Raw genomic sequence first — 18,397 nt, 5'->3', positions numbered from 1 at the left:
TGTAACAAGTTCTCCAGAAGATCTAGCTAAGATAATGAAGGCAGCTACACTAAACAACAGATCTCCGATGCAGATGAAACAACCTTATATTGGGAGAAGATGCCATCTAGGACTTTCGTAGCTACAGAGGAGAAGTCAGTGCCTGGTTCAAAGCTTCAAAGGACAGGCTGACTCTGTTTCGTTAGGGGCTAATGACTTTAAGTTGAACCTAATGCTCACTTAACATTTCAAAAATCCTAGGGCCCTTAAGCGTTATGCTGAATCTACTCTGCCGGTGCTCAGTAAATGAAACAACAAAGCCTAGATCACAGCACATCTGTTTACAACATGGTTTACTGAATATTTTAAGCCCACTATTGAAACCTACTGCTCAGAAAAAAAGATTCCTTTCAAAATATTACTGCTCATTGATAAGGTACCTGGTCACCAAAGAGGTCTGGTGGAGATGGACAATGAGTTTAATGTTTTTCTGCCTTCTAACACAACATTCCTTCTGTAGACCGTGGATCAAGGCGTAAGTTTGACCTTCAAGTCTTACTATTTAAGAAACACATTTCATAAAGCTGTAGCTGCCTTAGATAGTGATTTCTCTGATAGAGCTGGGCAAAGAAAATTGAAAACCTTCCGGAAAGGATTCACCTTTCTAGATACCACTAAGAACATTCTTGGTTCATGAGAAGAGGTCAAAATATCAGCATTAACAGGAGTTTGGAAAAAGTTGTTTTAACTCTCATGGATGCCCTTGGTGGATTCAAGCCTTCAGTGGAAGAAGCAGATGTAGTGGAAATAGCAAGAGAACTAGAATTAGAAGTGGAGCCTGAAGACGTCACTGCATTGCTGCATCTCATGGTAAAATTTGAAAGGATGAGGAGCTGCTTCTTACGGATGAGCAAAGAACGTGGTTTCCTGTGATGGAATCTACTCCTCCTGAGGATGCTGTGAACGTTGTTGAAATGACAACAGAGGATTTAGAAGATTAAAAAACTGGGTTAATAAATCAGTGGTAGGGTTTAGGAGGGTTGACGTCACTTTTGCAAGAACTTCTGTGGATAAAATGCTATCAAACAGCATCACATGCTATAAAGAAATCACTTGTTAAAGGAAGTCACTTGATGAGACAAACTTCATTGTCGTCTTATTTTGAAAGTTGCCACAGCCATCCCAACCTTCAAAAACAAGCACCCTGATCAGTCAGCAGCCATCAACATTGAGGCAAGACCCTCCACCAGCAAAAAGATTGACTCACTGTAAGACTCAGAAGATGGTTATTTTTTAATTTTATATTTTAAATTAAAAAAAAAGAAATTTAAAGTACAGGCAGAGAAGACCTGTTTTTGCTTCAGAGCATCAGAGAAAATTGGAGATAAAGCAGCCTATTAAAAATGTACGTCAGGGGAGGAGTTAAAATAACATTGTGAACATAGATAACGAGAAGATTCCTACAAAGGTGAAGACACTCTAGTAAAAATAGCTGCCATCAAAGATCAAATAGGCTCAAAATGAAAATAAAAGAAAAAACAGGTGAGATTAAATTCCCTTCCCAAAGACCTCTTAGGATACAAGAGAAACAGAAGGAGGGTGGTAGGTTTGAGATTTAAGAATGAATAAATGGCGAACATGCTAAGAGACTGGATAATGGGATTTTGTAAAACTGTGTAAAAAGCTAGAAAAGGAAGAGAGGGGACGGAGAGTTCCCTAAATGGAGATATGAAGAAGACGGTCAAAACAAGGGTTTTAGGTGCTTATATCACCCTTCAAAGACTACTGCCAGGTTGGTGTGGACGGATAGTACATCTCAGCTCGTAGGCCGCTGTGCTGAGGTCTTTAAGACCTCAGACAGTTATGCTTTTAAGAAGTACTTTTAGAAGCTAATTGGCAAAATATGGAATATCCATTTCTATTAAATACGATGTATGAATCATATTGTGTACAGAAGGAGAGAGGAGAGATCTTTGAATCCAGAGGCCACTGATGTTACTTTAACATTAATTACAAAATTTTTGTTTTGATCTTGCTATGTAATCTGGCTAGATACTGGAGGGCATGAATCACAAAGTGACAGAAAAGAGCTTTGGCCTTAAAAGATATTAGAACAAACAAGACAACATTTGAGACTAAAACAGGAAGGAGCGGAATCAGAGTGAGTTACACGGTTGCCAGCTTTGTCTCCCTAGATTCTACAGATAACGGGATGGCTTCATGCTGTCAACAATGGTGACATTTCTATTAGCAAATTAGGGGTGGAGTCTGTACATGAGGCCATTATATAAACAAGTACATTACTGGAGGTTTAGCAGAATTTTAAACAAAGGATTAGGAAATAGAGGTTAGAATTGTCAGTGAGTAGTGGATATTTTTGTTCCTTCAACATCCTTATTTACCTTAGAATAAAAGGGCACAGGAAGATATTTACTTAAAAAAAACACGATTTCTTACTGACATGCAGGAATATTGCTATGCATCTAAGTTCCCGAAATATGTGAAGGCATTTGTCCAAACAGGAACATATCATCACAAGCAAGGGGTTTTTGAGGAGAGAAAAGGAAGTGGCCAAGGGACCCGCAGGGCTGAGGATTTGTTCTGTGGATTTTGTCATGACAAAATGCCACATCATTTGAGAGAGATGGACTAAGCAGATAAACAAATAGTTATTCCAGGGTGCTGGTCAGGCCCTAGTTAGTCAAATAGCATCCCTCTAACAACAGTTAAATGAAGAAAAGACATGGAGAATGAGGATGGATGGATGTATATTTACATCAGAGGGGATAAGTTTATGTAAGTTATTTTTCTAACTGTGTGTCTATACCACACCTGTACACCCACCCACACATACTCACATGCACATATGAAAAACTTTAGAAAATTATGAACAAAATTAGAGAAAGGAGAAAATAGAAATAGAAAATTATGGAACTATAAAAGTAGAAGATGGGCTTATGAAAATTTTAGTATAAACTTTGGCAGGAAAACAGATACCAGAATTATTGGAGGTGAAAGCAAATTTAAAAGCAAAGAAAGTCAACATGGGAGCTTTGGGGGCTCATGTCTGAAAACGGTGAATTTGAGCAGGCAGTTTCTGGTGAGAACTTCCTACGGCATTAGCTATGTGTGGTGTTTATCAAGAGAGCTTTTGTCATCCTCCCTGCAGGGACCTCTGGGTGGCCCTAAGGAACAATAGGCTCATTTATAAGTGAGCATGTGACCAAGGTCTGGAGCAAGGATGGATAGACACAGTCAATGGTGAATTGTTTAATTCTTCTGGACTTCATCTTTAAGAAGGCTGGACAATTTGGAAGTGAGCTCTAAACTTCACCTACACATACTGGAAAATGAGTGATGGAAATAGAATATTCAGTAGAGAAAGATTTTTGAATTCAGAATAGGACAACTAATTAAAAGGTATAGTACAGAGTATAGCTGTGTGGTAAGTAAATAGAAAAGATCATTTTAAAGCCATATGAAATAGCAATATTTTTACACATACATTGATAAGTGAGATTGGTTTATATTTTTCCTCTGCGCTCTCGAACTGTTGAAACAGTATGAGAAACTGAGTTGGAGGAAAAGGAACACTTTTGTGCCTCAAAAAAGGTGTTGGAGCCAATTAGGATTACATAAAACAGTGATCAAGCTTTGGAGAGTGTATGGCATTTTATTAGAATGTAGGGCAAAATAAGAACAAGGAATCATGATTTTGGAAAGGACGTTTCTGGAAGAGGAATGCTGAGACTCATAATTGTTCAAGATTCAAGTACATCTTATAAAAAAGGGGAAGATAAACTAAAGGGAAACAGTACAAATAGCAAAGATTTGCGTTCCTAAGTTACTGTCACGGTCTTACCTGAGGATATTATGGTGGTTTTGCTTGGTGTTGGGAGAACTCCAAGTACGTGAATATGAAAATAATTTAAAAAGTAACATTATAGGATAAAATGAAATGGTCTTAGAAAGGATTTTGTAAACCATCAGGTACTATTAAAATGTTAGGAAATCCATTTGAGATTTAAGTAGCCCAGTTGTACCTAAGTTCTGAATACTCTTCCATTAACTACTACTCCTGAAATATATCAAGGGGGAAAAAAAGATCATTAATCTTGTAGTCATTTCAGGTAAAACTATATCCTTGTGTAGTGAAGTATATGAAAGTCTGCTAACTAGTTGTAAAATAAAAATAAAGTTTTTATAGCAATAACATAACTTTCTGGATGATGAAATATATATATATATATATGTAATATATATATTATATTTATATATAAATATATATATTTCCTATGTTGATGATTTAGAAATTCTATTTTTCCCATTTTTATTTTTCTTAAGTAGAACTGAGTATTTTAAATTTACTTTTTATAAAGAAATACACACACACACACACACACACACACACACACACACACACACATAGATATATTTAATAAAATGGTGCTATAAGATTTATGACCCAGACAGCAAACCTGTCCCATCCCTTTTTATCCCTTTCCACTCTTCCTTTCTCCTGAGTTCTCCCCAGAGGCAGCTAGTTTTACCTCTTATAGCCGTTTCTTTTTATGTGTCTTCAAGTTACCAAAACACATAATTATGCTGCTCTGTCTCAGTTTTTAAAGTTTAGACATTTTCTGTGTTACATTCATAAACCCCAGTGCAGCTAGAGTAGGAGGATGACGATTTTGCAGTCTCTTGCTTCCCCCTCACCCCACCGAGTACATACACTTCTCTTCTTCTTACTTAGCCAGCATCATTGGTGATACCAGAATGTTGGTCAAATCAGGGTTCAGCATTTATTTCATAGTGATCATGTAAATATTGCAGTGTGCCACAGCTACTTTTCCTTTGGTAAGAATCTCCATTTTCCTTGAAGGAAATAATGCCTCATTTTGTGGTAAATATAAGTAAGGAGCCCTTACCAGATCTGCTTAGAGAACTGTGACCCATCACAATGATATCACCGGGAAGAGACGATGGTTCATCTGTTGGTTGCGTTTTTGGCCCCTCCACATCTTCCCCTTCCCCAGGTCGGCCGCACAGTGTCACCTGGGACTTCTTTCCCTTGCTCTTATATCGGCTCCCCTGTTTCCTGGGTCATGTGTCTTCTGCAGATTACTCCACTGTTTTCTTAGAGGTCATCCTGAGAAAATATGTAATCATTCATTCATCCAACATATATTTAGTGAACATATATTATGAAAAAGCAGGGTTCTAGGAGCTAAGGATATATCAGAGAACAGAACGGTAGGTCCCTGACTCCCTTGAGAACCTTATATTCATGTGTGCGTGCACGCATGTGTGTGTGTGTGTGTGTGTGTGTGTGTGTGTGTAGGGTTGTCAGACAAAATAAAACATAGGGTGCTCAGTTACGTATGAATTTCAGATAAACAACAAATGCTTTTTAGTATGAATATGTTACAAATATTGCAGGAGACATACTTATTCTAAAAGAGTTCTTCATTGATTATCTGAAATTCAGATTTAACTGGGTGTCCTGTATTTTTATACATATGATAAATCTGGCATATATCTATATATCTATATATCTATATATCGATATCTGTATAGATATCTGTATCTATATCGATATCTGTATCGATATCTGTATAGATATCGATATATAGATATATAGAGAGTTATATATCAGGGAGGGATTATGCTGTATAAACAATAAATATAATATATAAATTATAGAGCTTACCCAAAAGTGATAAAGGCCATGCTAGGTGGAGAAGAAGGAAGAGTAGGGCAGGGTAAATCAAATGAGGAGGTGCCAGGAGCAACGCCTGCAGTTGTAGTCCAGTGGTTAGCGTAAGCTGCATTGAGAAGGTGAGAGATGAGCAAGGGCATCAAGGGAGTGAGCAGTTAGCTCTGCAGTTATCTCGAAGAAATGTCTTTTAGACGGAAGGGACACGAAGTCAGGAGCACGCCTGTGGAGTGGCCCTGGAGTGTTTGAGAAATATGAATAGCAAGGAGACCAGTGCAGCTGTGACAGAGCATACGAAGGGCCCAGTGGGAAGACATGGAGTCAGAATGGAAACAGGAGTCCAGACACAGGAACTCGGAGGCCATTGTGAAGACTGTAGTTTACTCCCAGTGAAATGGGGAGGCAGGCAGGGTGATACGGGGAGTTGTGGCATGAGGTGACTTCTGTGTTAACAAGATCCCTCTAGTTTCTCTGTGGAGAATATATCGAGGGGCAAAGGCAGAAGGAGGAAGGGCAGTTGGAAGGTCATTGGGGTTATCCAGGAGAGACGAAGGAAGTGTGGACTTGGGAGATAGCAGTGGCGATGGTGAGAACAAATGGGATTCGGGATGAATTCTTCCTCTACCATTTTATTGTGAAAATGTTCAAGTATACACAGAGGTCAGTACCCACAGAATTACCATCTGGGTTCTAATAGACACTTGGCTATATTTACTTTATTATATATCTATCCATTTCCCCACCCTGTGCCTGTGCCATCACTTAGTCTGGAGCATCCCTGATTCAACTTCTGCAAAAACAGTCCTTCAGTCTCCTTCTGTGATAATGTGGTCATTTGCTCTATGGAATAGTCACAGGCATAGCAAACCTCACGTGGGGTGCAGCAAGCTGGGTGCTAACTGATCCTCATACTACTGCCTTTCAACCAAATCTTTGTTTCAGCTTCACTTCTCTCCTCTCCTCACCTGATGGAAGTACTTGTTGATTCTAACGCCTAAATTTTGTTTAATTTCAAGGCGTGATTTGACTTGCTTCTTTTTGGCAGCTATCCTTTCAGGCTTTTAGTTTCAGCTCTCTTCACCCTCAGCCGGTGACAACTCATTCGTCTGTTTTCCATATTCTAAAAATGTGTTGCCCTTTTTTGTCTAATGTTATATCCTCTCAATTTCCCTTCGTCCTGTGGCTTTATAATGATTTTATTCCTTGCCTTTCACTTGAATGGGACTTTGAGAGGAAGGAGATTTATGTTTTCAAAATTTTGTCAATATAACAGTTCTGAATGCATTTTATAATACTTCATTTTCCATTTTAATGGATCTACCAGTATACGAAGGATACATTAAAAACAGTGTCAAGATAATAGTTTTTCCAGTGTCTGGATTATAGGCACTGTTGTTACTTTCCAGGACCCAGGAGGACACCAGGTTGGACATCATGGGTGTGTATCATTCTCATAAGTTACACTTTTGCTTCTCCCAGCATTGATTCGATGAGTTTCAGTATCAGTGTTTAGAAGAGAGAACGGGAGTTCAGATTGAGTCAGACAAATGTTTGCTTAGTGGAAGGAATGGGTTTTCATTGCCCCTCAGATCCCATTTCCTTTTTAAATAGTCGCTTCCTTAGGGTGGATTAATTCTAGTTTCAATCAGTTATGTACCAGCTACAAGCCTTCCTCTGGGTATCTTCTCTGTTCAGCACCAGCTTTTTCCACCTGGTTGCTTTCACTTTGCTGAGTGTTCCATAACATATTTATCACAACTCTGCCTTTCCTCTCTGAAACAGTGCCACAGACTGGTAATGAGATTGCGGGGAAGGCTTCTTAATTTCATTTGGTGCAGAGCTAGGAAAATGGAGATCTTACATAACAAGTGGATGAGAACTGACAGGCAGTTGGCTTTAAGTGCTCCTACACATATTTCCAAGAAGATGCAAATGGAACTGTTTGACAGTCAGTCCTTACACTCATCTGCTAGCTACTCTTCTCATGTTTGCTTCCAGAAAGAAGCTAAAGAGTCATCTGTCTGCAATGAGCCTGGGAAGTGAACTTCCCACCCCGCTGGCTCCCCGCAGAGGGAAACAACAAAAGCAGGCCAGCCTCATGAGCCAGGAGATTTTTGATGAAAGGCCCAGTTCCTGTTAGAGGATTGGCTGTTACCATTTAGGGCACTGCCATAGTTCAGTCTTTCAATGAAAATTTGAGATTACATTCTCCCTAATGTGTGATTTGTTACTAAAGACAACAAATGACAAAACTGGGAATCAGAAGATTAAATCTGTGTTCTTGCTGTTTGTTCATGAGCCACACTTACACTCTTTAAACCTCTATTTCTCCATTTGTGCAAAAGGGAACAGTAAACCTGGCCTGCCCCAGCATTGGGCAGCTGTGATAACACAATGAAATGATACAAGAGGAAGTACTTTGCACACTGCCAGGGATCTCGCTCCTATATGGTTTCCTTTTGGAGTGAATAAGGCGCAGGGCAAAGTACCCTAAGTGAGCCTAATTTTCAACATTTTTGTATGAGTGAAACAGTCAGGTTCAAATTCAAATAAATTCTTCCAAGCATGTATGAAACACCTTCTCTGATCTGGGTCTGGGGTATGCTGGGGACTGGGCAATACGCATATGGTCATCAATGGAGATGTTACAAAAAAACCCAAGTTGGCTACACAATGCTTGAAAGCCAATACTCGAGAGACAAGTGATGGGTGGAAAGGAAAAGTTGCTTTATTCAGGAAGCCAGCAACCTGGGAAGGTGGTGAACTGACGTCCAAAGACCATCTCAGAAGTTCCAGACGAAGCAGAAGAGTTTTAAAGGAGAGGAAGGGGGAAATAGCAGGAGCTACCTACCTGCTGGCCAGCACGCAGCCAGTATGCAGTTCATCATTTTATGAATTCCAGGGAGATGTGCTGGCATCAGGGTTATTCTCTGCTGTGGTCAGGCCAGACCTTATCTCCCAGGACACATCTGGTTCCCCTGTCTCCTGGGGCCTGGTTTCTGTAAAGTCTCAACAAAGTTCTAATGAGCATGGTTAATTATCCTTTAAACAAGAGTCTTTGGGTAAAAGGGAAAACAAGTAAGTTAGGCCTAAGAATCCTGTTGCTATGCAATTGCTTTTGCTATATAATGTAGCTCTGGCTACAGAGACATCATAAAATGCCAATATATATTCCCAGAGAAAAGAGGTGTTGTCCATAGAAAGAATCTAGAAAAGAATTCAGACAACCGTGACCCCTGGCAAAGCCCTTTTAGGGTTAAGTGGTAAGGACCATTGTCTTTAAAGTGAGAGAGACTCAGGTTCCAATCTAAACTCTGTCAATTCCTAGCTAGTTGACCTTGGGCAATTTATGGAATCTTTCTAAGCTACCGTTTTTTTCTCATCTGTAAATGTAGATAATAATGCAAACAACATAAAGTTGCTCCATGAATTAAATGAAATAAAATCTACAAGAAGCTTATCATTGTCATCACAGCAACATTATTGTTTTAATAATAATAACAACAATGTCAGGCTATTATTGAGTATCACATGCCAGGCACTGTTGCTACATACTTCCACATATTAATAGCTTTGCCCAAACAACTCTAGGAAGAAGGAATTATAATCATCATTTTATAGATGAGAAACTGAAACACAAACAGATTAAATAAATGTCTCCGCGTTATACAGCGAGTTAGTGGTAACCATATATAGGCAGCCTAGTAAAGATGAAACAAATAGTAGCTTCTGCTCTGGTTACCATTATTCATCTCTTGCAGCTATATCTAAGAAAACAGGCATAACAAATAAAGGACTGTTAGGAAAATAAAAATGAGACAATAAATATGAAAAATGCTTTGTAAACAACATGGTAATTCCAAAAGTTTGTTTATTTGGGTAGTTTTTAACCATTTATAATTTCACATAGCTAGAGAGGTTGAGATGAATCCCTAACCTTTGATAAACAAGTCTTCACATGACAGCTGTGGTTAACGGAGCCTCAGGTTGCCCTGTTAACAGGTAACCTTATTGCTTACCTGAGAAATGCATGTATCAGGCTTTCAACATGGTAAACTAGCAATTGAACACCTGCCATCTTACTCCTCCATGTGTCAGGGTACTTTAGGCAGATAGCTGAATTCCCAGCCGCCCAATTTTGAGCATATGCCGTTTCAATATAATATTAGATGCTGACAGAGTCTGTTGTCCTATAAATTAATTTAACACTCTTTCTCTGGAGAGCAGATGCCTGCATTTTGAAAACAATATTTTCACTCAAGTTATGATGGCTTGTGAAAACACAGTGAACAGGGTTGACACGGAGATATTAGGAAGCATATGATATCCCAGGAGGCTGAACTAATCTTAATTTAGGTGGGTTGTCTCCTCTAGGCAATCAGTCTCAGAAGCAGTTGTCTTTTTGAAGAAAGGATGGCTCGGGTGGAGAGCAGTTAACAGATTGGGCAGAAATATGAGCTGTTGTGGTTGGTTAAGTGGGGAAGGGCTTAATGAGAGCTGGAGTTGTGCTGAGTGGCCCAAAACACTTAGACATTAAAAGATTAAAAGGGGGGGATTTTATTAAGTAATTTTTACTATAGTGAACAACATTTTTTAAAACATGCATTTCAGTTATAATGATCTGTGAAGAAGATCATGAAGAGAATAATATAATTAATGAATTCTAGTTCATTCAGGATATTTTCTTCTCTCCTCCCTTCCTCTTCCTCCTTTCTCTCTTTCCCATCCATTGCTCTATTGATTCTCAATAGAATATCCCTCTTTTTAAATATGATTCCTGTTATAGCTTCCTTCTTGGACCCAAAATCTATCTTTCTCTCAAAGGAATTTTCCGTGCAATGTTTGATGTGGATTATCTTTCTCATTCTGTTATTTTTCTCCTTCAGACTTTCTCTTCTAAAGACAAATCATTTCATCATTTTCTTTTTCTTATCTTTCCAAAAATAAGTAATATATTCTATGTATCACATATTGTAATTGTTGCCAGGTATACGAAGGATGCGACTCTTCAGGGAGGTCACCGGGAGTTAGAGAAAGATGGACAAGAAAATAAGGCTAAGAAAGTATTAAAGGTCCTTTGCAGTAAAATCCTGAGGTCCACAGAACGTCATCTAAAGGTTAGAGAGTACAAACATATTCCATAAAGGCAGTGATGCTGGGTGGGGCATCAGTAGGTGTTAACTTTGTTCGTTCATTCATATAACAAGTATTTATTAAGTGTCCACTGTATACTTGGCACTGTGCTGGGCCCTCTGGGTATGAAATTTAGCAAGGAATAAACGTGTCTGTCACTCAACAGGTGCTTCTTGAATGGGCAAAGGAAAGGACTTCATTTTAGTTCACCTGGTAAATGTGGAACAATTCTCTGCATATAGACAAGCATTACACTGTCAGAGGCTTCTAAGGAGTTCAGAGTATTTGTGGGGTCAGTAGTTTGGAGGTTTGCATGGGCACAGACAAAGGTTATGGCATTCGTGCACAGTGGTGCAGTGCACAGTCTGCACAACAGTATGTGGTCATTCTGGCATAGAGAGAAAGAAAGTGGGAAAGGAGTCCTAGCTGGGCTATCAAGTGCTCTGTGTATCGGGCTTGTTGTTCTCATGGCAGGGTGGGGTGTAGGTAGGGGTGCAGAGGTAGGAGAGGGGATATCAGAATTGCTGGTGAATTGTTTCTCCAAATTATGTATGCTTTTGCCTACCTTGGAGATGCAGATTTACCCAGTCCCTACACACACACACACACACACACACACACACACCCCTCCCAGAGTCTTTGCCAGACTTGGGTTGAGAATGAGTCATAATTTTCAGGTGGGCTGGAGCTAAAAATGTCCGAGAAATCACTTCAGAGAATCACTAGCAGGTTTTCGAGCAAGGCAGTGGCATGATCAGATTTTCCCTTTAGAAAGATCACTCTGGCACTGGAGTAGAGGATGGACTAATCAAGTGTAAGAGATGAAGAATCCTGCTGGAAAGCTTTCACATCCTCAGGGTCTAGTGACACTGGTATTCAGAGCACTTGACAGATGCTTCTGCTTCCCTCTGTTTTCAAGGTCACCAACACAAGATTCGAATCAGAATGAAACACATTTGTCAGTGTTCTGAGAAGGTGGTGACACCTGAAGCATTTCACAGGAATTATGATTTAGGACAGATGTAAACATTCAAGCATATCTATGCTGGGGAGTTAATAGAATAAAGCTATCACACATGAACATGAAGCATTTAACTTTAAATCCTGCTCATCTAAAAGACATTTCCTGTTAGTCATTGTTTATTTTTGTTGGTGATGTTTTTATTTTGTTGCTTGTATACTATACTACATACAACTTGATCACTTTAAAAATACATTACCAATAAATCCATTAAAATTTCCAGCTCTCCGACGTGACCATTTTTTCCTGTTTAGTAAAAACTATGCTTCTCTGTGATCTACATAAATATCATGTGTGCCTTGTCAACAAAAAGTGAGTTGATATATTTCTGTTTCTAAAGACTAATTAATGTTCCCAAGAAGAAGAAAAAGACATACTTTTTCTTGCTTTAAGCTCTTCATACCTATATATAATGTGATTCCAGTCTGTCTCTCCAAGCTACATAATTAGAGAGGGAAAAGAAAAAAAAAAAAAACCTTTCTGAAATCTTATTATCACCTACCGTGTTTTCTTGAAAATAAGACCTAGCCGAACAATCAGCTCTAATGCGTCTTTTGGAGCAAAAATTAATATAAGACCCAGTCTTATTTTACTATAATATAATACCAGGTCTTATATTAATTTTTGCTCCAAAAGACTCATTAGAGCTGATTGTCTGGCTAGGTCTTATTTTCGGGGAAACAGAGTATCATAAGAGCCAGAGTACTGGATCCCCTAATGCCTCAGTGACCTCCAGAGTTATCGGGAACTACTGATTAACCATTTCTAATTTTTAAAAAATTCCCATTGTGTTCTAACATGATAGGGGAGAATTAACTTATTTCCTTTCAACCCATTTTTCTTTCCCTTAGAACTAAGTATCTGGATGAGCTACAGAACTTCTTGATTTTTTTCATTAAATGTTAGGAAAACAAGATTGAAAGATGGTACTCGAAAGCAGTCTTTAGGTAAACACATTGTAGCCAAACAAAATATGCACTGAATCCAGTAAGATACAGTTAGGATTTATCTGCCGTGTTTTAAACCATTGCTGGGCCAAGTGAGTCACCCACTACCTTTAAATATTGGATTCATTTTAGAATAATAATTTTTGGAATAGTGCAGTTCAATAGTAAGTCCGTGTACTAGACCAGGAATAAAGGAGATGTGATTTCTAGCCTGGTTCTGGGGAAGCCCCTCTTGCTGTCTGTTTGTACATTTGTGAAACGAGAGTATTGCCAGTGACTGCCAAGGTTTTTTTTAATCCTCTTTGTTTCAACAAGGCATATTCGTAGATTACCTAGCACGTCCTCTAATAGTATGACTCTGTGTCATCTAAGGAAGAAAGGTTCCGTTTTGCTGGCACATAGGAAGAGGCCTCCTATGAAAACAAAATACATTGATTATTATAGGAAAAAAGTCATAAAACAAAATGTCTTTGATAAGAATGGCAATGCTTCTTCCCATTACTGAAAGAAATTACTGAAAAACAGAAACACAACTTTGGAGAGTACTGATTTTTACTTTGGGCAAGGAATGTATGTCACTTGTAGATGTCAAAACAGAAAATGTTTGCAATGTTTATCACAGTCCAGATCTGCTTATAAACTTCATTAGAGCCATTGGGAGAAACATTGAGATGAGATTTTTGTTATTGTTTTGTTTTATTTCCTCTTCTGCATTGAGAGATGTTGCTATCTGTAAGGAGTCCTTTTCCTTTTGTTAGGATCACAGGGGCAGAGAGAGGAATGAGGCTGATTGTAAAAAACATTAATACCCAAAATAGGCCTATGTAGCTTGCAAAAACGACTGCTTTGCAAGAAACGGTGGGGAAGATTTGTAGCAACTCTTTAGTTTCCATTACTGGAAAAGCAATGCAACTAAAATAGCATAGAAAATCAGTATTAAATACTCGATTGACATGTGCAGTGATGCTACCAGTCAAGAGGAATTATCTTTTGGAATAGAGAACACAAAATTGTTCAACATTGTGAAGCATCAAAAATAAAGGAGCTATAAGATGTACACTGAACAGAGAATCAAAGCCCATCCTATTTACGCCATCAGATACCTAGCAAAAAATATATTCTATCCTGTTACGTGCACTTGACACATGTTTATTTCAGAAATAATTACGACCACTAGAGGAGAATCCTCTGAAATAAAATTCAGTGTTTAGTTAGCGATTATTAGAACATGACACTATACATCATTTTACATGAGCATTTAGTCTGCTTAAGTTACTTATTATTAGGTTGGTGCAAAAGTAATTGCGGTTTTTGCAATTTTTTTTTTTTATCCTTTTAAACCGCAATTACTTTTGCACCAACCTAACACTTTTTCTGACATTGATGACCCCCTGTCTGTGCTAAATTATCATTAGTAATTAAGCAGATATGAAAATCCAAATCTAGGAGCTTTACAAAATAAATGGGTGTGGTATAATGGAAAAAAGAATTCTTGTTCCAGTTCTGTCACTGATTTTTTCGTGTGATCTTGTACAAGTTGTTTAAGAGTATCAGTTACTCTCTAAGAGCATGTTTTTCTATCTATAAAATAGGGGTAATACTGTTAATGATACAGGTTAGGCAAAATAAGTAGAGCCTGTGGAAGTATGCAAGAAAAGGAGTAACATGATTGTAGAACTGACATTGTTCTGAGCTCCCATATGTGAGATTCCAAAAATGAGAAACGTATCATCACTCTCTTCAGAAAGCTCACACATTATTTAAAGGGTCATACAGGTGAATTAGCAATTACAGTACAGAAGGAGTATAACAATAAAATCATGTGTATACTGCACAGCATACAGCAAAGAAGCATTCACTTGCGTGATGAGGGGTATGATCGTGGAAGATTTTTTAGGTGGAAGTGATATTTGAATTGGGGGGAGGTTTGTGGACCCGGTAAGTAGGGAGGGCAAAGCAGAAAGGGCATTCCACAATTAGGGGCATGTGTGAAAAATGTGCAAAAAAAAAAAAAAAAAAGTATGTTTTCTGGGAATATAGAACTAAAAGGATTCATAGGTTCCAGAGCTCAGAAAAGGGCAGTTGAGGCCTGCAGGGCTGATCCTGGAGAATGATAGATGTACATAAAGGGAACTGAATCTCAGAATACAGGAGGGAGGGAGCTAGTGAAGGTATTTAGTCAGGAGACAAACTTACATTTTAAGAATTCCTTTTGGTAGTCGTTTCCTAAATGGATCAGAGAAGCCAAGGCTAGAGGCAATGGGACCTTTACAGTAGCCCAGAGAAAAGATGAAGCACTGAATGAAATGGCAGAAATGGTAACAAAGACCCTGAGAAACATTTAGGGAAAATGAATGTTTCTGGTTACAGCTGCTGTAACCCACTGACCTTATTAGGAAAGGCTCATGGGGCCTTCCAGTGGAAAGTAACAGACTGGGACGTCTTTGCATTTGGAAGCTTGAGGAAGAGGCCAGGGCTCGAGTTACAATTTGGGAAACAAAAGTAGGTGGTAGTGAAAACCATGAGGTTTCACATAGAAAGTGCTTAGAATGGAAAAATCAGTAAGAGAAAGGAGAGAGTCCGTCAGGATCCTTTAGAACAGCAGAACTTAAAAATAGGTAGAAGAAACAGAACTTCTGAAGGAGTCAGAGCAAGAACAGTCAGGTCGCAGGAGATCTAGAACAGAGTCATGTCTCAAGAGAATACTGGAGTAGGGAGTGCCAAGGAAGAAATGGTCAATACTATCACATCGCTTACCTGAGTGATCAAAAATGGTGAGGATTAAAGACCATCCGTTGGACTTGATAATTCTAGAAGCCATCTGGTTCTCTTGACCCAGGCAGTCAATTAAGAGATGAGGGAAGAAGCAAAGCCTACTGCGGGTCAGACAGTGAATAGGAAGTTAGAAGGGAAGACACTGAATGCAAACTTCACTATCGGGAATCTCAGATGGAAGGGCAAGGTATGAGAACAGAGTAGACTGGGATGGAAGGAAAAGAGTTTTGCTTTGCACAAGAGTGGGAGAGGCTTGGGCATGCTTATTTCCTGAAGGTGACAGACCACTGTACAATAAATTGGAGAGAGAGAAGAGAGATGGGATGTTCGATGCAGCAAGGTTTTGCAGGAGTGATAATGGGAATTAGGGAATGGAGGAACTGACCTTAGACAGAAAGACTTCTTTTTGTGATGAGAAATGTGGGGAAAAGGGTAAATGTAGAATGAATTAAAATAGACAGTGGAGGTGCCAAGACAGGGAGCCAGGCCTGAGAAAGGTGAAGTCTGTAGACTGACGAGGTTGGAGACGGGTCGTGTGATTGAGAATAAGAGAGGAATACGAAATGGAGCTAATTAAACACAATGGATCGAGTAACTGCAGTTGGCCTAATGTCACTAATCCTGGGGATGGAAAGAGTTCTTCCAGCAGAGCAGAGCAGGTCTGCCCTTGTTTAGAAGGAAGATTATATAGTTGATTCAAGATTGGGTTTTTGTAGGGCAAACACTGGGGAGGGGAGAGAGGGAAGATTTGAGAGTAACTTGGTTTATAGCAGGTTGATTTGCTTTTAAGTTAAACAGTAGGGGTTTCGTTTATGGAAATGAAGGTAGGTGTTAATTTTTTTTCTTGAGACTGAGCACCTACCAAGGAAAGGCATGGAATTTACGTCTCTATAGTCAGAGCTGTAAATTCCAATGGTCCTAATACCTTAATCACACGCTTGAAGCTGTTGCTCAGTTTGTCCGCTGGCTTTCTTAGCAAACAGGTTGCTGGTTAACTATAGGAAGGTTATGGAAGAGGAGGTAGGCAGAACTTTAATTCCTGTGTTATGCATATTCAATATGACTCTGTTTCATGTTGGACTCATGGTGCTATGGATTCATTCAAGAATCTGCAAGCAGAGTTTATACTTACACAATTGTATACTCCAGGTGGAAAAACATTTCTTTCACTGGTTTCCAGGGATAACTAATTGTTTAAAAACTTTTCTGACTGGTGTTTTTTTTTCTGGTTGAAATAGCCTCCCAGTCAAGTGAAGTCGTCATTCTGCCAGAGGCATTCATACCGATGACGATGACATTTGGAAACAATTCTTAAAATGTCACTTGCAGGGCTAAGAGGTGCCAGAACGTCAACAACAGACAAAAGCATTCCCTAGAACAGTGGGAGGAAGGGTCAAAGTAATATTGGACACTGGCCTTTGTTCAGTAACTCCAAGTTTTAGAAGCAGGAAGTAGATACCCACACAGGAACTTGTGGGACTCAGCCAGTGAAATGATAAAAGCCCTGATGGATTTTATGAGGAGGAACTGCACCGCTGTGGGAAAAGCACTAGACTGCGAGTCAAAATCTAGGTCCTATTTGTGGCAAATCACATGAAACACCTGGGCCTCCATTCTTCATCTAAAAAAACAAAAATATGGTGCCACTGACAAGACTGGGGGGAGTCAAGCTAAATCCTCACTGCTTTTATTTATGGGTTCCCATTGAGATTTTGCTTAATGGGTAGATTCTGATGCTAAAATAAGTTTAAAGTCTTCTAGCTAGAAGGTGTTTCCTAAGGACTTTTCTGTTTTAAAATTCTAGTACTTTAAATGAGAATAACCAGTAGTTACATAAAATTCTCATGAATCTAATAGTTTTAATTATTGGTATTTGCCACACTTGTAGTACTTTGCACAATATTTGATTTTGAAAACTGTTTTGTGTCAACTACGTGATTTGGGATCTCTTAGCGTTGAGTCTATGGATGGATTTCTGGGAGTCTGTGAAACCCCTAATCACACATACAAGATGTTGTGGATACAGGCATACAGAGATTCCAAAAGTTTCATCAGATTCTCAACAAGTAAAGGAAGGCAGTTACAGCACAAGTCATCCTCTACTCGATGGGAGTCAAAAATATCCAGATCTCAAGCTGACACAGAGTGAGAAGAATTAAAATATATTTTATAGACTCTGCAATGAAAACAACTTCCGAAATCCCCTTCCGAAGATTACATTGCCAGTATGTCTTCATACTATTGTGGGCAGGTGAGAATGTCAGTGGGGTCTTCGGTGATGGGGCAACATTCTGCCTTAATCTTACATTTTCTGATGTTTGAAAGGAGCCAACATCAAATCCCGGGGCTCTCCACACAAACCTCCACAACTCTGACTTGTTTTTACTAGATAGGAAGAACCATATATTCTTCGTCTTTTCAATCTGTACCCTTTGTTAACCTAGAGCCCTAAAATGACTTATCGGCCTAAAGGTAAGTTTTCTTAAAAAGGTGTATTCTAAAGTAATTATGAAGAATAAGAGTAAAGGAAAACAAAAAATGGCCTTTTAATAACATCTTGCTTTGGAAGACTTCATGTTTTCTGAGTGCATTTTCAATTCTAGTTTGTATCAAGGATTTGTGAGATTATTAGCATTATATACAATAGCAGGCATTTCTATGGTCTCCTAAGTCCTGGTTCAGAGTGGAATAACCTGGTGGGGAGAACAAAGCACTGACACGAGACAGTAAGCAGGAAATGAGAGCAGAGGTGAGTCTGGCATGGACTACCAGGCGTCAGAGAGAAGTCTCCTGACACATCGAACCAAGCCAGGGATTGGACATAGG

At 39.0% G+C, this 18,397-nt stretch overlaps 1 protein-coding gene across 6 annotated transcripts in view; it reads left to right on the top strand.

Moving 5' to 3' along the window:
* Nucleotides 1-18,397, top strand: part of GAS2 (growth arrest specific 2) — a 132,604-nt gene that overhangs the window by 112,999 nt on the left and 1,208 nt on the right. The gene's annotated exons all lie outside the window — the stretch shown is intronic.

This window comes from Rhinolophus ferrumequinum, chromosome 11, assembly GCF_004115265.2.
Source record: "Rhinolophus ferrumequinum isolate MPI-CBG mRhiFer1 chromosome 11, mRhiFer1_v1.p, whole genome shotgun sequence".
In the NCBI taxonomy this organism is placed as follows: domain Eukaryota; kingdom Metazoa; phylum Chordata; class Mammalia; order Chiroptera; family Rhinolophidae; genus Rhinolophus; species Rhinolophus ferrumequinum.
The sequence above is the reverse complement of the archived record's forward strand: the minus strand, read 5'-3'. Positions and strand labels throughout refer to the sequence as shown.